The 22,401-nt window shown below is 42.3% G+C and overlaps 1 long non-coding RNA gene across 1 annotated transcript in view; it reads right to left on the reverse strand.

The window, feature by feature from the left end:
- LOC137070875 (uncharacterized) overlaps positions 1-22,050 on the reverse strand; it is a 48,892-nt gene extending 26,842 nt beyond the window's left edge. Inside the window, exons 1-2 of the long non-coding RNA XR_010904356.1 lie at positions 21,977-22,050; positions 20,500-20,609 (exon numbers count right to left, since the gene is read on the reverse strand). This is a non-coding gene — a long non-coding RNA (uncharacterized lncRNA). The remainder of the gene's footprint in view (positions 1-20,499; positions 20,610-21,976) is intronic.
- Positions 22,051-22,401: the final 351 nt, after the last annotated feature.

Genomic DNA, 22,401 nt, shown 5'->3' on the forward strand with positions numbered 1-22,401 from the left:
GCTCCTATGGAAGGTATATGGGAGCTATTTGCTTCGGCGGAGAGTTCTCACTGCCCGCAGTGGTTTCTCTGACCCATCCAGCCCCGCTGGGGTTGGATGCCATGGTACAGGGGTGGCCGAGGCTACCTCTGTACGCCTTCCCCCCGATTGTCTTGCTTCCAGGAGTTCTGGACAGGGTACGCCGGGACGGGGCCCAGGTACTCCTAGTGGCTCCGTACTGGCCGACCCGAGTATGGTTTTCGGACCTGATATCTTTCCTGGAAGGCTCTCCGATGGAGATTCCGACCAGGAGGGATCTTCTCTCTCAGGCGGGCGGGAGATTCCTGCACCCACGCCCAGAGATGTGGAAACTGTGGGCCTGGCCTCTGAGGGGGCTAGGCTCATAGAGGAAGGTCTCTCGGCCGAGGTCGTAGAGACCATCCTTCACTCCAGAGCTCCGTCCACGAGGAAACTGTACGCTCTGAAAGGGAAACTTTTCTCAGCATGGTGCAGAGAACGCCAGTGGGACCCAGTTAACTGCCCGGTTGGTACAGTGCTGGAGTTTCTGCAGGCAAGGTTCTCGGCAGGGTTGACCCCCTCCACAATAGAGGCGTACGTGGCGGCCTTGGGTGCCGTCCACGTCCCTTTGGGTGGAGTGTCTTGGGAAGACACCCTCTGATTACACGTTTCCTCCGTGGCACTTTAAGGTTGAGGCCTGTTATGCACTCGAGGGTCCCAGCATGGGACTTAGCCTGTGTTTTCGGGGCTTGTCAAAAAGAAAGAAAACCTTTTGGCTATTTCATCTCTCAAAAGAATAAGAGATATTCAGTCCCTGTCTGTAGGGCCCTCATGTCTAGAGTTTGCGCCGGGGATTTCTCATCCCAGGCCGGGTTATGTCCCCAAGGTTCCTACGAGCCCACGGGGCCCCATTACTCTTCAAGCATTCTGTCCTCCTCCTTTCACGACGTCAGACCAGGAAGATTAATCTGCTGTGCCCTGTTAGAGCACTAGATACTATGTCCACAGAGCTGCCCTGTGGAGGAAAACTGATCAGCTGTTTGTCTGTTTCGGGCCCCCTAAGAAGGGGCCCCAGTATCTAAGCAGAGGATGAGCAAGTGAGTGGTCGAGGCCATCTCACTTGCTTATGAGGCGGCCGGGCAGCAGTTTCCACTGGCTGTCCGGACGCATTCAACCAGGGGTATGGCTGCTTCTTAAGCACTTTTGTCGGGGGCTTCCCTCCACGATTTTTGTAAACGCGGCCGGATGGTCGTCTCCTTTAACTTTCGTCAGGTTCTATGAACTAGACCTGGCATCTACAGTTGGGGCACAGGTACTCTCGTAACCGTGTGCGCTTCGGCTTCACACATACGAGACACTTGGTCCTATGGCGATGTGGGTATAAGCGTTCTCACAGCGTTTCGACGCAGCTCGAGTTCCCCGAAAGGGAACGTCTCAGGTTACGTATGTAACCCTAGTTCCCTGAGGGAACGAGACGCTGTGTCGCTCTGCCATACTCCCGGCGTGTCTGTGATCACTTACTTCAGGCTTTATCAGAAGCTAGTTTCTGTTTGTGATCGCGGACCTTTTATAGTCTCCGGTTGATGACGTCATCACGTCGGCGACGTCATCACGTCGGCGACGATCGATCTTTTTTCCGATGGAATGGTTCTACAGGCGCTTCACGACGCATTAACGCAGAGGCGTTCTTACAGCGTTTCGACGCAGCGTCTCGTTCCCTCAGGGAACTAGGGTTACATACGTAACCTGAGACGTTTTTAAAACAGCCATTCGTTTTTGTAATCTCAATGTTGTTCATCACAGCACCAAATACTTAATACTTAAAGACTTAATAGGCTATTTATTTTCAAATTTAAACATTTTTATGTTTTAATCTGGACTACAACCCTAATAATTAGAACTGTTCTAATTATTTTTTATTGTTCAGTATAACTTTGAGATACGACTTAATTAGTTAACATTTTAATTCATTATTACCAAACTGACAATGAAAAATACTTATAAAGAATTAATCATTCTATGTTAATTTCTTAGTTACTTTTTAATAACATTAAAATCAAAATCAAAATAACTTTTAATGGACCTAAGATAAAACTAACAATGATCAGTATTTCTTAACTAACATTAACAAAAACATTATACTTTCTGTACCAAATGTAGCTATTGCTCAATCTTAGTTAATGCATAAACTAATGAGCCCTTATTGTAATTTGTAAGCCTACCTGTTGTTCTTTATAGTCTAATTTTTTTTGCACTTTAATCTGTTTGAAAATTTTACTTTTACAGCTCTGAAAAAAATCAAGAGACCACTTAACATTGATTTCTCAATGAGGGGTCTCTTAATTTTTTTCCAGAGCTGTATATATTTTTGGTGCATTATTGTATTTAAACATTCAGTTATTTTTGTTCTTACAAAAATAGTTCTTAAAGCTGTTATGCTATGGCGACACTTTTTTTTTGCAACTTATTTAAATATCGTGATAATATCGTATATCGTGATAAAACTTCATCAATTAATCGCAGCATGAAAAATTGATATCGGCACATGCCTAGTCCACACTAATACGTTTTCATTTGAAAACCTATATTTTTCTCTCCGTTTTGGCCTTCCGTCCACTCTGAGACAGCGTTTTAAGTCAATGAAAACGTATCGTTTTGAAAACGCTCTCCAAAGCGGATAAATTCGTCTCAGGTAACGTATAATAATAATAATAATAATAATAATAATAATAAAAGATTTTATTTATAATGCACTTTTCATTCCGAAGAATCTCAAAGTGCAACAAGGGGGGGGGGGGGGAATAACAAAAAAAATGAATAACAAGTAAAATAGAATACTACAAACAATCAACCAATGCAGAAAACAGAACAGAAACAGAGCTGATGGTGAACAGAAACAGAGCTGATGGTGAACAGAAACAGAGCTGATGGTGAACAGAAAACAGCTGATGGTGGAAGTCTCTGTTAGCTCCGCAGCACACTGTGCAGGGCCGGCGTTTGCTATAGGCGAGCTAGGCGGTTGCCTAGGGCGACAATTGTGTTAGGGGCGCGAGCGCGCTCTAGTGCCGCCCATTACTACCCATTAAGCATAGAATCGAAACAAGCGAAATACAACATAATGTTCATTAAACATGATCATCATAGGGCGCCCCCTCAGCCACACGTTTTATTTCTTATCAACCTGATTATTAGATTGAATTGATGGTGATTATTGATTATTAGTTCAGGCGTTAGGTCAGGCAAGTGCTCATCTTGCGCGTTCATCAAAAATGAGGCGCCTTAACCCGCGGGTGCACAGGGACGGAAAAAGAGAAAAAGAGAAAGGAAGAAAATTGAAAGAAAGCCCAGTATAGAGGTTAGTCTTCTTATCTCAGCCAATAAGTTGTCAAACAAAATAAAATTACTTAGTATCAATCTTATCAACTAATATTTATTTTATAAATATTATTAATATTGTCACTAAGCTATCACTTGCTATGATAATTACTATATGTATTGCAAACATAACTTCACTGACAATAATCTACAATAACCTACATGGTCATTTAAATATCAAAAGTCCAGTTCGTTATGAATATGGATAACGTATGCATGTTATTTATGAAAAGTACAAACGCTCTCTACGTGGGCGTCGGAAGGAAAAAAATACGGCCTCTCGTATTTTTTTTTTTTTTTTTTTTTTTTTACTGGAGCAGCCTAATGAAAGATGCCATATTATTTACATTAAACACAAATATGCTGTGTTCACCTAATTCTTTACAGTGGCTGTAGTGTAGTGGTAAGACGCACGGCATCAAGATTTGATGCAGATCGATCAGTGGTTCGAAACTGCCTTTTGCCACACTCGCTCTATTCCCTTTTCCCATCACATATCAAATTGGAAAGGCATATATTTTTAATAAAAAGTGAGAAAATGTTTGAAAAGTGGAAATAAAGCGTCGAACGTGTTTGATAATAAGTGCTTTTCGGTTAGGGGTAGGCCTAGGAAAACAGACATGTGCTGAATTAGAGACGATAAAGGTGAGTGGGGAGGGGTGGGGGGCGCAAAACTCCATCTCGCCTAGGGCAACCAAAGAGCTAGAGCCGGCCCTGCCACTGTGGTCCACTCCATGTTTTAAATTTCTCCCAGCGGCAGTGTCCTGATGACATCGTCGAGGCATAACAGCTGAAGACCAGATGATGGGTCTTCATGACGATTCAAACGATGGGGATCGCCGCAGCACCATGCAGGAGGCAGAACATTTTTCTGGGCATTTTTGTGGACACACCGGGGTCGGCGCAGAAGTCCAAGCCGCTCCACGGCTCCACGGCCGCAATGCAGGACGGAACAGCGGCGCAGCCGAGAAGCGGAACATCCCAACATCATGCCGGACGCCGATGACGATGGCCCGGATGACGCTAGCCCGGTGCAAACTTCAGCCACCATGCAGCTTAAGCCCAAGGGAGACCACCAGTGAGCAGCCGCGGCGAGAAACATCAAATGTCCTCCAAACCAGAACCAACCGCAGCAATTCAAACATAAACATTAGAGAAGCGGTGGAAAACGGCGAAACAACGTCCTCTCAGTGGCTGCCAGCAATCAGCAACAGTCCCAATTGTAGCTCTGACTGTTAGACTAGTCACAAACATAAGGAAATAAAATAAAATCTAAATCTAATAGTACATTAACATGATTTGAGGGTGGAGAAGCGGCGAACAGACAATGCCAGCGTCCTCTAGCAACGTTTTTTTTTTATGTTTTTTAACGTATGTAACCATGGTTCCCTGAGAGGGAACGAGACGCTGCGTCGAAAGGCTAGGGGAACGCCTCTGCGTGACACGTCATGAAGCACTCGTGAAATTAGTCTAATAGCGGGGAGATACGTCAGAGGCGGGTGACGTCATCGACCAGGAAGCTATAAAGCACACCCAGACCAAACAGTCATTAGCTTCTGAAAAAGCCGAACAAATCGATCACAGGCATGCCGGGAGTATGGCAAAGCGACGCAGCGTCTCGTTCCCTCTCAGGGAACCATGGTTACATACGTAACCTGAGATGTTCCCTATGTCGAGGGAACTCGAGCTGCGTCGAAACGCTCGAAACGTCGCCAGAGTCCCAAATGTCTGTATGTGTGAATTTCTCTCAATCCAGAAACACCCGGGACCCCGGGGTAGAGGCCACATCTAGATTATAGAACCTCACGAATGTATGCGGAGAGGATCACCCTGCCGCATCACACACCTCTGAAAGTGAAACTCCCGAAATGAGAGCCATAGAGGCAGCCATACTCCTGGTGGAGTGAGCACGGACCCTCATTGGTGAAGGCTGTCCAGCCGACTCATAAGCGAGTGAAATAGCCTCGACTATCCACTTGCTAAGCGTCTGCTTTGAAGCCGGTTTTCCCTCACTCGGGGACCCAAAACACACAAACAACTGTTCTGATTTTCGCCACAGGGCAGCTCTGTGGACATATGCGTCTAGGGCCCTGACCGGACACAGCAGATTCAGCTTCTCTTGGTCTTGATTAGTGAAAGGAGGAGGACAGAAAGCCTGCAGCATTGCTGGTCCGAGCACATTAGTCAGGACCTTAGGCACATATCCTTCCCTCGGGAAGAAAAATACTTTCACCATTCCTGGTGCAAACTCGAGGCAAGAGGGTGCTACTAATAAAGCCTGTAGGTCTCCTACTCTCTTCAAGGATGAAATAGCCAGAAGGAATACCGTTTTTATTGTGAGGAACTTTTCTGACACTTCCTCTAATGGCTCGAACGGGGCCAACATAAGGCCTTCCAAAACTATGGCCAGGTCCCAAGTAGGCACCCTCGAGCGTGCCGCAGGTCTGAGCCTCAAGGTACCACGAAGGAAACACGTGACCCACAGGTGTTTCCATAACGATGCATTGTCTAGTGGAGTGTGATAGGCCGATATAGCCGACACATACACCTTCAGCGTCGAAGGGGATAACCCTGCAGAGAATTTTTCTTGTAGGAACTCAAGTACTGAACCGACCAGGCAGTTAACAGGGTCCAAAGCCTGGCCTGTACACCAGGCGACGAAAACTCTCAATTTGAGCGCGTAAAGTCTCCTTGTGGATGGTGCTCTGGAGTGCAACATGGTCTCTATCACCTCAGTAGATAGACCCGTGTCTATGAGCTGGGCCCCCTCAGAGGCCAAGCCCACAGTTTCCACAGCTCCGGACCGGGGTGCAGTACTGACCCCCCGGCCTGCGAGAGAAGGTCCCTTCTGACGGGAATTTCCCAGGGAGGACCCTCGAGGAGAGATATAATATCGGACAGCCATACTCGGCCCGGCCAGAACGGGGCTATCAATAAGAGCTGGGCCCCGTCCCTGCGGACTCTCTCCAACACTCTTGGGAGCAACGCCAGAGGGGGAAAGGCGTACAGACGCAGCCTCGGCCACGTCTGTACCATTGCGTCCAGCCCCAGTGGGGCTGGATGTGTGAGGGAGAAGAATAACGAACAGTGCGTTGTCTCTCGAGACGCAAACAGATCCAACTGAGCTCGCCCGAAGCGAATCCATAGCTCCTCCACCACCTCGGGGTGGAGTCTCCATTCCCCCGGCACCACTCCCTGCCTCGACAGGGAGTCTGCCACTACATTCAGAACCCCCGGGAGGTAAATCGCTCTGAGCGACAGCATCTTGCCCTGGGCCCATGTTAACACTCGATGAGCCAGATTCCATAACCGGTGCGATCTTAGCCCCCCCTGGCAATTTATGTACGAGACCACCGATGTGTTGTCCGACAGAACTAGCACATGGCGGCCCCACAGGTCTGGGAGAAAGTGTTTGAGGGACAGGAACACGGCCATCAGCTCCAACTGGTTTATGTGCCAGGAGAGCTGACGGCCGCTCCACAGACCCTGGGCCGAGTGGCCACTCATGACCGCCCCCCAGCCAGTTAGGGAGGCATCCGTTGTTAGCGTTACGCGACGACAAGGAGCCCCCAGAACTGGACCTTGGGACAGGAACCAAGGATCCTTCCACTTCACCAAGGCACGTAGGCAGCGCCGCGTGACCTTGATCAAGCGAAAGGGGTTTCCCCTCGGGGAGAACCCCTTGGTCCTGAGCCACCACTGTAAGGGTCTCATGTACAGCAGGCCAAAAGGTATCACGTTGGATGCTGCTGCCATCAGCCCCAACACTCTCTGAAAGTGTTTCACAGTGAGTTACTGACCTAGCTTTATCTGGTTGACGGTATTCAGGATCATTTTTATCCTGGGCGGAGATAGCCGAGCCGACATTGTTCTCGTTTCCCATACTACCCCTAGAAAAGTAATGCTCTGCTGAGGTGCCAACACACTTTTCTTTTTGTTCAACCTTAGCCCTAGCACTCTCATGTGGGCAAGAACAGCATCTCGATGCTGAACCGCCAACTGTTTCGACTGCGCTAATACTAGCCAATCGTTGATGTAATTGAGCACGCGGATGCCCTGGAGTTGCAACAGAGCCAGAGCCGCATTCACGCACTTCGTGAAAGTGCGGGGCGATAAAGCTAGGCCGAATGGCAGCACTCAATATTGGTAAGCTTCTCCCCCGAAAGCGAACCTGATGAACTGTCTGTGCTGCGGAAGGATGGAGATGTGGAAGTACGCATCTTTTAGGTCTATTGTAACACCCCAGTCCTCGGACCTGATGTGACACACGATCTGTTTTATTGTGAGCGTTTTGAATTTTAATTTCTTTACTGCTCTGTTTAGATGACGCAGATCTAAAATAGGCCTTAACCCCCCCATCCTTCTTTGGAACTATGAAGTACCGGCTATAAAACCCCAACTCTCTGCAGAGGGAAGGGACCCGTTCTATAGCCTCTTTTCGCAGGAGAGTCTGTACCTCTCGTTCCATGACCAGAGCCTGCTCGGGGCTTACTACCGTAGTAGTAACCCCGTTGAACACAGGCAGGTGTAACCCGAATTGAATTCTGTACCCTTTTTCTACTGTGAGCAGGACCTATTCTAAGATATTCGGCAGAAGTTTCCACGCTGCCCAAAAATCTACTAAGGGAACCAGCCTCTCGAGGCTGGCCTCTGGATTCTCCTGGGTGGTCAGCCCGGTGTCCTGTAACGGATGACCGGCAGGGAGCAACCCGAACTGACCGCCCAAGGGCCCTCCCGAGAGGGCGCAAACATCCCCACGCCGCTAAGCTTCCGGGCGGACATGGAGATATGTGTTCGCCGGGGACCGCCACGCCCTGAAGCACCAGTGGTGGCAGGGTTGGCAGACTGGCCCCCCGATGGCACCGGGAAAGAACGGGCGCCTCGGCGAGCCGCACTTTCCCGGAGGGGACTGCCATCGGAAATCCTGCGCTTCTGGCGTCAGGACTTCTTAGCCGAGGCCTTCCTGGCGATAATGACAGCCCTCAGGTCTGTCCTACCACGGGAAGGTCTTGGCTGAGCGTGTCGCCTGGACCCCCGATCTCTCTGCAGGGGGGCCCGAGCGGTCACGCTCTCTTTCTGCTGCGCTCGATGCCTGGAGGAGGACGTACTCGGCTGGGGCTGCCTGCGCCCGGCAGCCCCAGGGGGATATCTTTTTCTGGGGAGAAACCTCTGAAATGCTGCTGCCTGTTTTCTGGCCTCTTGATAACGATTGACCACCGTACTAACTGCGTCGCCGAAGAGGCCGGCAGGAGAGACGGGAGCATCCATTAAACATTTCTTGTCCCGCTCTCTAATATCTGACAGATTAAGCCACAGATGTCTCTCCGTGGCCACCCGAAGAGACAAATCTCGCCTGATATCCGCGATCGTTTCTCTCCCCACTTCCTCAGTTTCCTCATTTATGTCCCCCAGCAGGTCGGCCTGATATGCCTGCAGGACAGCCACTGTATGTAAGCAGGCGGCCGCCTGCCCTGCTGCCGAATACGCCCTGCCCACCAAAGCGGACGTTGTTCTAACCGGCTTGGTGGGCAGCTGCGGGGCTCGCAGCGACGATGCTGACTCGGGGGAGAGATAGCTCGCAAGCGTCTCTTCCACCCGAGGCATCGCCGCATAGCCGTGAGCCTTCAATCAAAATATATTTGAATACTCAGATGTTGCGGGGTTGAAGACCCTGGCTGAAGCTGGTTTCGACCAGGACCTCGACACCTCGGTGTGGAGGTCCGGGAAGAACGGCAAGCCCCGCCTTGGAGGTTGTGCATATGACGGCAAAAATCACTCGTCCAGCCTACTCTGTCTTTGCTGAATATCATGCTGCTCGGCCGGCCAGTCTAAGCTCGATCTGGCTACGGCACGAGTGACAACCTCCATTAGCTCCTCCTGAGCGTGTGTGTGCATGGGTGGCAACAAATCATCAGTCTCATCGACACTAACAACATCCAGTTCCTCGGAACTGGAGTGCTGCTGCTGATCATGTGCCTCGGCGCGAGCGGAAGAAACCGCAGAGCGTGCTTCCAACTCACGAGCTGAGGCTTGAGATCCAGCGGGTAAGGGCAGAGATAGGGGATCACCCATCTCTAACCCTGCCACTAGATCCATCTGCGATCCCCAGGACGCGAGCCTTCGCTGCGCCTCGGCAACAGCGGGACCCAAGCCCTGAGGACCGCGAGCCAAAGCACTCTCCTCGAAGAGTGCCCGGCATGATCTTAATGTGCGCATTGGGAGTCTCTCGCAATGGTCACAGCCAACCCCCTCGAGAGCTGACTGGGCTTGCTCGAGCCCCAAACACATCACACATAGGTCGTGTGTATCCCCACCCGTGATGTAACGTGGGCAGGGAGTAACACAACGCCTAAACTGACTGCTTGCCATATTTCTTTTCTTTTCTCTCAACACACACACAATAAATGGACATACAATATTCACACAGAGCGCTTTGTGAAGGCACAGAAGCTAATGACTGTTTGGTCCGGGTGTGCTTTATAGCTTCCTGGTCGATGACGTCACCCGCCTATGACGCCTATCTCCCCGCTATTGGACTGATTTCACGAGTGCTTCATGACACGTCACACAGAGGCGTTCCCCTAGCGTTTCGACGCAGCTCGAGTTCCCTCGAGATAGGGAACGCCGTCGTCGCGTCGTAGTGTGGACTGTGAAAACGGAGGCTTTTTAATACGATGACACATTTTTAGCCATGTGATGCAGTCATATGACCAATTCACGCCGTATTTATTTTGGCACGTCTCCCAGTCTACATTTTCACTTGCTTTTAGCACTTTATATTCATGTGTTACTCGCAGCAACAACTCCACCTCACTGTCGACCCATTTAAAAAACTCTGCCTTTTCTCGACATTGCCGCAAAATTTCAAAGAGTAAATAAACGAGTAGCGGTAATGACGCAAGTCGAAGCGTCTTGGATTTGCTCATGCGCAGTATGGGGATGTAAGCATTTTCAGACGTTTCAGTGCAGATGAAAATTTTTTGGAAAACGATTGAAAATGATAGTGTGGATGCGGAGCGTTTTTAGACGAAAACTCCTTTTTAAATTTATCCGGATTAGTGTAGACGTAGCCTAAGACCTTGATTAGCTGTTTCAGGTGTGTTTGATTACGGTTGGAGCTAAACTCTGCATGACAGTAGCTGTGTCTCATTTCGGAAGGCTGCGTCCTCCGGAGGTCGCATTTGAAGGCTGCATACGTCATAAGGCCGTCTCATTTCAAAAAAGTGAGTAGGACACCCAAATGCGACCTTCGAATGCGTCCTTCTTTCACATGATTTCGGAGTGTGCATGAGGTGTAGCCTTCGCGGCTGGAGATAACCCACAATTCTTTGCGTCGCCGTTAACAACTGTAATATATATATTTTTATTATATATGGAAAAAATGGCACCACTGCCAGATATACATGCGAGCTTTGGTGTGGTGTTTAAAATGTAAGTTCAAGCTTGTTTTTGTTTTTTAAGCTCTATTACCTCAAACAGATAGTTGTGGTTAACAACTGTCAACTGTGGTCAACTGTTTAGAAGGACGCATTCGAAGGTCGCATTTGGGTGTCCTACTCACTTTTTTTAAACGAGATGGCCTTATGACGTATGCAGCCTTACAACTGTTTAGTGCATTTTAAACATTTAGAACAGTACATTGCTGTCAAGACAAGAAACATTTCATAGTCATTTTCAAGTTATAAATAATTTTCATTCATATAACTGGCGTGTCATATAACTGGGGACCACTGAATTACTCAATTATTCAGAATACCCTACTCAAGCGAGCATGCAATTTCGGTTGCAGCCCAGAAGGACAGGAGACACAGAATGCACGCTTGCAGGATATATGTAAGTATTAAAAGATTTACTTATATTATATTTTGCATTATTCAATACATTTTGATATTACTGTATGTGTGTATATTAATATATTTTTTTAAATGTGCCAAGAAAAATTACTACTTTTTCATCCTTGAAAAAGTACTATAGGCTCTTTCTACGTGTTTATCACTGTGCCAAAAAAACAAAACTACAAAATGTTTCCTTTCACAGCAACACACATTTTCAAGCTTGCATGGGAATTTCTTCAACATTTTCTTTCTGAAAACGAGAAGATAACATAGGCTTTGGTTCCATTTGTTTCAGTCTACATCTGAGGCATCCTCAATATCAAGAACACAACATCTGGATGACTTCATGCATCCAGGCTTGCACTCTTGAGTATTGGAATTGTGCTTGATGATGACGTAGAACAAGCACACAGGGCGTAAATCGAAAACCGTCCTGTGTTTATGATTGACTCGCTCATTCAACCGTTTCATTTACAACACACCCTAATTCTGCTGAGGCTTCATTTGGATATATTTTTTTCGGTGTCGGAAAAAAAACAAAGTAACATATAAAAAGGTGTCTGCTGAAAGATGTAAGTTTTCTATATAACAGGCTATCTAGGCTATATCTATTTCTCAAAGTGATGTCATATTGCCCTTGTTTGACATTGGCAGACAACAAAGATCCATTTATCTTTTGTTGGCTCTGCCCAGGGGAGTCATTACCTACATATTAGCATTTTTTATATATATATATATATATATATATATATATATATATATATATATATATATATATATATATATATATATATATATATATATATATATATATATATTAGCATATTACAAATAGTTGTTGGTTTACTTAGGTTCAGGGTTTGTTTTTTTCTGTGTGTGTTTTATGTAAGTTTTTACAGAAATTTAAAGATTGGAACATGTAAAATAAATACTGTATATATTAATGAAGTGCATTTAGTTCAGAGACTCAAACAGGCGTCACAAAAAGCTTTGGCACATGGTTGTTAAAAATTGTTGAACATTTTCCTGATTAACATAATGACATACACCTGTGGTTACTCTGCTAGGACACTTGTGGTAACTTATGCCGCCTTCACGTGCTATCGGAAAGTTGATAATTCCCATTTCTGTAGTCGCGATTACAAGCTCATGCCATTCAAAATTTGAAATGGGAGGGCATTCATGTGCAAATTTTACCTAGGAAACTCGTATTTACGATAATTCCGAGTGCATGAATGCAGCATTATGCCTCCTTCATGTTAGACATGTGCCGATTTTCAGTAATTCGATATATCACGATAATGAATATGCACAATATTGTTATCATGGGCACTTTAAAATATCGTAAATAACAATGTATTAATAATTATAAATTTTTTGATAATGCACTCAAGAATACTTTGCCCATCAACCGTAAAATTGTTCAACACCGCTGTATTCTGAGACAAAGGGACACGCGCTCAGATGTAAATGAGAAGCACATGAACGAGTGAAGGAGACGCGCTGAATGAAGTCCCGCTCAGTGACAGCAGAGGGCATTGATGAACTGCAGAATGCAGCGATTACCCCGGAAACCCCGCAAACAAAAGCAACCGTGCTGGTTAAGTTTTTAAAACAGCCATTCGGTTTTTTTTTTGTAATCTCAATGTTGTTCATCACAGCACCAAATACTTAATACTTAGAATTAATAGGCTATTTATTTTCAAACTTAAACATTTTTATGTTTTAATCTGGACTACAACATACCCTAATGATGATTTTATTTTATTTTATTATTTGTTATTGTTCATTAAAACTTTGAGACATACGACTTCATTAGTTAACATGTTAATTCATTATTACCAAACTGACAATGAAAAATACTTATAAAGAATTTATTATTCTAAATAATGTTAATTTCTTAGTTACTGTTTCATAACAAAATAACTTTTTAATGGACCTAAGATAAAACTAACAATGATCAGTATTTCTTAACTAATATTACCAAAAACATTATACTTTCTGTAACAAATGTAGCTATTGCTCAATCTTAGTTATTGCATTATAATGAGACCTTATTGTAATTTGTTACCTGTTGTTCTTTATAGCCTAATTCTTTTGCACCTTAATCTGTTTGAAATTTTTACTTTTACAGCTCTGGAAAAAATTAAGAGACCACTTAACATTGATTTCTCTTAATTTTTTCCAGAGCTGTATATATTTTTTGGTGTATTGTATTATTGTATTTAAACATTCAGTTGTTTTTGTTCTTACAAAAATTGTTCTTAAAGCTGTTATGCTATGACAACACTTTTTTTGCAACTTTTTCAATTTCAATTTCAATATAGTGATAATATCGTATACCGCAAATGAACGCCTTCTGATTGGAAATAATTTTGATACCCAAGTTCCCGAGATGAGCGTGGCATACCCGATAAAAACGGCGGATGGAAGACGAATTTCTGCTGTGGCAGGTGTTTTATTAGTTTTCCGCAACGGTTTCATTGTCTTGTCTTGTCATTAAAGTAGTACATATTTACATAAATTAATAATAATTTGAAGCATATTGTGTACTTTAAACACATCGAAAATCACATTTAGTTGACTATCATTCCAGAATAGTGAGCAAGCTAACTATCCAGATAAAAGTAGATAAAAGTGGTAAAAGTAGCTGTACAATAGGTAATAACATTTTAGTCTTTATCAGCCGTACCTTGTCTTCATTATGCCTTTATTATGAATGTAATTATAAACAATATGCTTTCCAGTTGTGCTGCTATAGTGTTTGCCAGTGATTCTATGATTTTCTGGGACCGGGAAATGAATGAAATGGTTATAGTGTTAAAATAACATTTTCCCAAGACGCACAAAAGTATGAACCTGGCATCCTCCATTCTTTCCGACAACAAAGCACCTGAACACAACAAATTCGTAATTACAACTTCTGAAGTGGAAAGAAGGAAACTTTTGGCCCTTTTTTGCCTTTTCGTATGTACAGCAAATCCGTATATTTTCTGAAACGGTGATGTAGTCACACTACGTCCAGCATGGTAAAAGACTAAAGGGATACAACTACAGGCACTGGGCATGCACACATCAATATCTTGTCATTTAATTACCGTATTTGCATTATTGTAAGGGTAGGTTTACACCCGTAAGACCTCTGTTCATCTTCGGAACACAGTTTAAGATATTATATATTTAGCCCGAGAGCGTATGGAAGTGAATGCACACTATACTGTCCATGTCCAGAAAGGGAATAAAAACATCATCAGAGTAGTCAATATGTGGCATCAGTTAGTTAATTAGAATCTCTTGTAGCATCGAAAATATATTTTGGTTGGTAACAAAAACTACGACTTTATTCAGCACTGTCTTCTCTTCCGCGTTTGTTTTCATACCTCAAATAAAGATTCAAACGGTCATGAATCAGCATATTGATTCAATGATTCGGAACGCCAATGTCACGTGATTTCAACAGTTTGGCAGTTTGACACGCGATCCAAATCATGAATCAATTTGGGGATTCATGATACTTTGAATCTTTATTTGAGGTTTGAAAATAAACGCGGAAGAGAAGACAGTGCTGAATAAAGTCATAGTTTTTCATATTTTTGGACCAAAATGTATTTTTAATGCTTCAAGAGATTCTAATTAACCAACTGATGTCACATATGGACTACTTTGATGATGTTTTTATTCCCTTTGTGGACATGGACAGTATAGTGTGCATTCACTTCCATACGCAACTACGTGAACTAACCCTTTAATAAAAACACATCTGTTAAGTAGCAAATCTATTTAAAGTTATTTTATCGTGAGATTTTGCCTCACCTCCTACCACTGCTATACCCCTTCTAGCTATAACTCTTCGTCTCCGTTTTTAGTGTATTTCTGTGGCAGAATTACAGGTCCACATACTGACCTGGCATACATACTACATCATTTTGAGTCGGTTTGGTGATCTTGTGTGGACGCAGATATTTCTTGAAACGAGGGGAAAAAAAAGATTGGATTGGGAAAGCTCTGGCTTCGTGTGGACGGGGCCTTAGAATTCATACATTGATTAAATCAACTGGCCAGTTGGCTAAATGCAGTGACATTACATTTATAATTTCTTTACATTTAAAATGAAGTGTCTAAATTACATTTGACCCCAGTTAATATTAAATACCTGAATTCAAAGCAGGGCGGTCACCCAAGTATACAGAAGCAGTTACCATAATCAAACTGTGTCTTTTCTTAAAACAGCTGTACTGTATAAGGCACTCAATGTATTGAACAACATGTAAAGGGCTGAGTAGTCAGTTACACCCCATAATCATTTGGCACTGCATGGCATTCGAATGAGAACAAGTAACAATACAGGTGCTGAACGGTTTGGCCGGTCTGAGCTCATCTATCGAGTGCCAGCGGTTTGTGAGATCATCAGTGGAAATAAAGCAAATACAATGAAAAGGCCTAAATGATGGCAGTACCTGTTTTGAGGACCACATCTGACTTTTATTAAAAGCACTTTGAGAGGAAATAATAACAATAATCATAATCAGGGCAAGATGTTTGCTGCCCTATGTTGCGTCACTCACACTAAAAGCTAAGTGAGACAATCTGCTCTGTGCAAAACTCTTGAGACTGAGGCTATTCGCAGCACTGCTTTGCAATCAAATAAATACTCAACACTGTCACAGAGATACGTTAAAAATGTGAATATCTCTAATACACTGATATGTGCTGTGTAAGTCTACATCAAGCACTTTGATAACAACACTTTTCCCAGAAGTCTTTACAACAGTCTCTTTTAAAGACTTGTTTCTTCCTGTTTTTTTTTTTTTCTTTAATTTTTTTTATTCCAAATGTTTTAAATGTTAAGGGTCCTCATCAACATTGTTCTGTGGCTTTGCTAACAAGGAACTATACAGGCAAGTAAGTGGTAGTTTCTAAGTCTTGGCATGAGCTACTATGCATAAATGATCACAAGGGAAGCATTATTAGATGCAACATCCTTTTCAGAAAAAGCTCTATTAAATTGAAATACTACTACTAGGACTAAAAGCACATTAATATTGATTTGGTTTGGCTTGATTTTTCCAATCTACTGGAAATGAATATGCAGGCTGTGTAAGTTTGAGGCAGATGTGTATGTGATTATTATTGTACGTATATAATTAATATAAAATATAATAAAAAATGATTTGTCTCTGACTCACGCTGATATTGAGGGTTAAAAACGAAATCCCCTCTGCTCTCTGGCCTGTTTAAATAAAGGTACATGCTTTCAATCACTCGACATGTTCAGGCTCTTCTGCGTGGGGGATGCTGGTACTCCACAGGGGCTGAGGGCCTTGAGTTTGTCGGTGAAAGAGAGAGAGAACGCTTATCAGACACATTCCCAGCGTCACACTGCAGCAGACACTGTCCATGAGTTCAGCATGTTTGTTTTCCTTGAGAAAGTTTGGGAATATAGTAAATCACGGAAGCCTATAATAGCAGTTTCTGTTTGTTTGTCAGATTTGTTTGAAATCTGAACTCTACAGAACAGAATCATCTTAGATGAGTTGATAGAGTTGTCTTTGGCAAGAATGTCATTAGAAGGGCCTGCAAATAATAATAATAATAATAATAATAATAATAATAAGAAGAAGAAGAAGAAGAAGAAGAAGAAGAAGAAGAAGAAGAAGAAGAAGAAGAAGAAGAAGAAGAAGAAGAAGAAGAAGAAGAAGAAGAAGAATGAAGAGTATTCACCATAACTGCAGTATATTGTGTTTTCTGAAGTGAATATAGAAGAAATTGTGTATTATATAGCTGTTAGTCCTTGGTCCAGCAGTGTTCCAGCAGTGTTCATAACAGTTCAACAGCACTGGCACTGTTTGGATCACTGCTTGTCTGTGTTTTGGGTTTTTCACGCATGCTTTCTTCAGGTTACATCAATATGCCAAAAAGTGATTATAATTGAGTCAATGATTCAACAGATTTGTTCAAAACTACTGATTCGTTCAAGAATTAAGTATCTGAATCCCTCACTCAAACAATTTGTTTATAAACATTGATTCATTCAGGAATGCCACTACTTTGTATGTATGTAATCTAATGTGGATAAAGGCATATTTTGTACACATCACTATATTAGGAGAAAATATGTAGTTTTCACTACATAACATCTCGTTATTACGACATAATTGAGAGGGTAAAATAATATGTATGTGGCAAATACTGTACATCACCATATATAGCCCAGGTTTTTTTGTGTGTGTGTGTACAGATCAGTGGCGAACTGTGAATATTGACCCATGGCCCTCTCACTCCCTTCCAGGGATGGAAATTAGCACCCGCCACCAGCCAAATGCGGGTGATTTTGAGTTGTGGCGGGTAAACTCGCTTCACCTACCGGCCACCGTGGCGGGTAAATAAAAATAGCATACTGTTTCCCCTCTTTATAAACTGTGTTCAGTGCATGCGAGTGCGGCCGTATGTCTGAATATGACCAGTCGTTTTCGCCGTCATTACTCGGATGTAGTGCCAGAAGACGCGAATAACAACTCGCGCTCGCGCTGAGAGAAGGTCCGTCACTGTCATCCGGAAGCGCGCACCCGTCTCACAGCGCGCAAATATTGAGTTATCTTTCGAGTCTTGTGCTTAAACAGACAAACTCACACAAAAAGTTTGCCAACATGTTCATCTTGATGAGTATTCAAGCAGACATAGTCTGAATATGCCTTAAGTGAACTTTATACAGTCGTGAAAGATGACGCATATCCCTCTATTAGGTCTTAAAGGGGAAGTCGCCTTTACTCTGTTTAATGTCAAACAAAAGGACATCACTCACTGCTCTTGATTGAATAGCTTTTGTAAGTTTATTAAGGATTAATCTTTCATTTAAACAGTTAAATATGCAGTTATTTTACATTTGATTACTTTCTTCAATTTCTGTACCTTTCTGCAGGCCAGTAGACCTGTACATTATTATTTAATACACACATGAGTGAGGTCGAGTTAAACATTTTACTTTGAATTTTATTTTATACTGTGGGTTGTTGCAATGTGCTAAATATATATTTGCATAATTTGTAATTGTAACTTTACTAAAAATCAAGGCATTGCAATTGCATTAATTAATATTAAAGTTTCAAATAATAAATCACAGTCATAGCATTAGCCATAAATGCAATGGATAATTGGCTAAATTTCTTTTAGTGCTTCGGTTTCAGCCAATAATTTTTATTTTGGTGCATCCCTACTGACAATGTTCTGCTATCTATGTCGTCAACACGCTTCAGGAGATGCCAAAACTAGTAGTTTCATTGTTGGTACTAAAAACCTAAAACTGGAAGCCATAAAAGACCACAAATCATCCAAATGCCACATCCAGGTAAAAAAAAAAAAAAAAAAGAGCACACAGAGCCCTACTCATTTAATGAAATGTATATCAGTTCATGGTTTGTGTGTGTATTAGAGTGAAAGAAAAAAAAATCAGTATTTCATTGAGATTTGAGATTAAATAAACAGCTTAAGTAGTGTAGAGCTTGTAGTATTAATTTTCACGTGCAGTTACACATTGTCGGTTATAAACAAGAAAGTGGCTGGTTAAACATTGAGTGGCTGGTAGATTTTGAAATCCACCAGCCACTGTGGCCGGTGGACAAAAAAGTTAATTTCCATCCCTGCTCCCTTCCCTCGTCGGGAAAAAGTAAACTCAGCCTAAAATCAGCCTAGCTTACTGTATCCTCTTCTATAATACTGCATGTTACCTTTGATGAGAAATGCCAAAAGCACAAGTGAGCACAAGAGCTATCACCAAAAGGCATTTCATCAATAGAAAGAATTGGATTATCACACAATCGGTAGAATGTAATTTCAGCGGAATGTGGTGACAACTATAGCTGCAAAACCAACAAATGTAATGTAAGCAGATCCATCATGACAGCGATCAGACCAAAGCACATTAGCGACAGACACTTCCACATGTTGATAAATCATATCATAAGACTTGCACAGCAACAGCTGTACAATGTATAATGCAGATTTACATCAAATTTGCATGGTCACTAAATTAGTAAATTTACAGATTGACCAGTAATTCCGCAAAATAATTGTTTTCTCTACTAAAGCCTAATATAACAGTGGCAGTGGCAGCCAGTATAAAAGTTGGAAGTTGGAAGTTAATGCCCACGGCTATGATTGGATAAGATTTGTATATTTAATGAGCTTCATCTCCCCTGAGTACACAGGAGGGATTCTTTTGAAAGCGTGTGGGGAAACAGCAACCGGAATGATTCACCTAGCTCGCAAAACGTCTTTATCAAACAAATACGATGATTTATCTCTCATCTACCCGCAATTGATTGGAATATTATTTTTTTATTACTTGCCCCGCCCTGATCGGTGGATATAACTGCGAATCATGCATCAACTAACACACATGCAACACCTCACTGCAGAGTCAGACAAATCAAAGCATGATCAAAACTTTCGCAGTTGTATTATATATATAAGCTATTAAGTCGTTTATTGAAACTAAAAGCTGCAATTTCAACGTGTTGAAACACCCAGATTTGTAGCCATGTTAAAAACGTTTGTAAGAAACCAAACCATTTGTAAATCCGTCAAGATTTCAGCGAGATAAGAGTATTTATGTTCGTACAGATCACTCATCTTACGTCAGGTTCCACAGAGCCCGACAGAAAGCTTGCCTGTGATAAGATGGCCGCCGGTGATGACAACGGTGACTGCGCCTGCAATAGGCAGATCTCGCCAGCCTGAGGCAGGCTAGTGTAGTTAATCTCGAACAAGCCTGGCTATGGCTCAGCCCTCTGTAATTTTACAGCTGGACCACCAATCACCAGGCTCAAAGTGTTTAGGCGTAAAAACCTAATATGGAGAAAACAGACGTTTACACAATTGTTGCTGTGACAGGTACTCTTTAGGTTTTTTTCACAACAGCTACATCGCCTTTTTGTAATCATTTTGAAGCGAATTGTGCATTTTTTACACAGCGAAAATAGCTAATAATGACTGTCAATTAATGGGATGCTATATAATTTTGGTTTTAATATTTTCCTATTATATGAGCAAGAATAAACCTGGTCCTCAATAATTTGATTTTCTATTATTATTGATTTTTAACAACAAAGCACTTGAATGTGACGCGTAATCACTTCAGAAGTGAAAAGTAAGACATTTCAATAGTACGAGAAACAGAACAGTTATAAGGGTAATGTTAGGTTTATCACTGAAAAATGTATAATACTTTGTCTAACGTTACTCTTTAAACAGCATTGTGGTAAAACAGAACACTTTGGCAACAGCTTTCTTTTACCTGACAGAATGGCAGTTTCTTTCAGTTTTTCCCCTCTGGTTTCCATCGGGGTGTTCTCTCCGTATTTCGTTCTTTGCCGCCTTTAGCCACTGCCTTCAACGCATTGGATACTATTAAGTAGAAAAAGAAAATAAATGACTCCCACTAAAGTTTACTTTTTGAATTCTTGCACCTAGGAACAATACAAGGCGACACCATTACAACTGAAAGTTTGCTGAGAATCTTTTCCTTCTAAAGCAGGACAACAGACTGGTCAATAATACATCGCAGACTGGTGGGAGTGGCCTTGGACGGCAACATGCAGTGCATCATGGGTGTTGAATTTTCTTACCTATTTGGCAAAAAGGAAGATATTTATTTTTTTCTCTAGGTTGCACTGATTGCACATTTATTTATTTCCTTTCTACTATATAGGCAGTTTTATTGAAAGCTCATTTTGCCAGCAGGGACACCACTTTAGAAAATCATTCAGGCCTCATTCAGTGTTCACGATTATGACTAACTCAGGGATTTTCAAACTGGGGTCTGAGGACCCTAGGGGTCCTCCAGAAGGTTCTAAGGGTCCCGAAAATATCAGAGAAAATAAGTTTCTGTTTTGTTTTGTTTCGGTTCTAAATGTTTCTCTTCTTTCTTGGTGTATACATACTTTACAGAATTGTATATGTATGTTTACTTTGTTTCTTTCTAGTTAGTTTCTCTCACTATAGTCCCCTTTATTTTGCTCACTCACTGGGGTTGTAAGGCAGTACTCTTAATGCTGTAGTATAAAGTAAGCTGCTTACATACATTTATTGTGAAAGTCGCTTAAATAATTTTTTATTGAAAATTGTTCTACTTCAGGTTTTATATCCAACATTACATGTAGACTTAAGATTAAAGATTTAAGATTAAGATCTAGATTTAAGTTTGGAAACAATATGTTGTATTTATAATGTATATTTACTATTTATCTAACAGTTTAAATGTTTTTCACACATAAAAATATATACTGTAGATGGGTTTTAGGAATGGGGTCCCTCATAAAAGGTTCAGCATATTTGGGGGTCCCTGACATCATAAAGTTTGAAAACCCCTGGACTAACTCAGGTTGCCGTTAACGTACCTGAAAATGACATCCCATCTTCCAGTTCAGGGCTCGACATTAAAAATAACAAGAAAATGACCAAAATGCAATGATTCTGCATTAATTTAGTCTAAGTGGCGATCTAACGTCAGTTAACTAAGTTAACGTTAAATGAAGGTAACAAATTCGCGCTGTTGACGCTTGTGCAGCCTCGAGGAGAAATCTAAAGAAACTGCGGTAAACATTCAAAATGTTACGCTTTTATATTTATAACATGATATACAGTTAAACAACATCACACAACCAAGTGTGGGTGTGTGTTATCCTGAATAGGCCTACCATCACGACTGAAAATAAAAGATTTTATATGACTTCCATATTCCATAAAGAATTAATTAACATTTAGTCACTTACTTTTTAGATGCAACATTGAATTTCTGTTCTATTTCAGCAACGAAAATAGTTCCAAACAAAGATTCCAAACAGCAGAACCATAAGGCATCTCACAGCAACAGTGCGTTACTGAATGATTTGGCGGCGTTGGAATGAATCGGTTGAATCAAAGATTCAATGACCTATTCGTAAACGACTCCCTGCGTCCCTATTCGCATACTATCCATACTAAATAGTATTCGAAAATAGAATTAGTATGTCCCAAAGTATTTTGTTCAAAAGAGTAGGTCTAAAAAAAAAAAAAGAGTAGGTCTACTATTTCCGGTCAGAATTCGAAGTGCAGATCGATGCTCTAACGGCTGATATTGCCCACAACCCATAATTGTGAGTTGGCCGAGGATTCGATTAGAACTACAAACGCGGATTAAAAGCGTTAAAAAACTACA

This window comes from Pseudorasbora parva, chromosome 3, assembly GCF_024679245.1.
Source record: "Pseudorasbora parva isolate DD20220531a chromosome 3, ASM2467924v1, whole genome shotgun sequence".
In the NCBI taxonomy this organism is placed as follows: domain Eukaryota; kingdom Metazoa; phylum Chordata; class Actinopteri; order Cypriniformes; family Gobionidae; genus Pseudorasbora; species Pseudorasbora parva.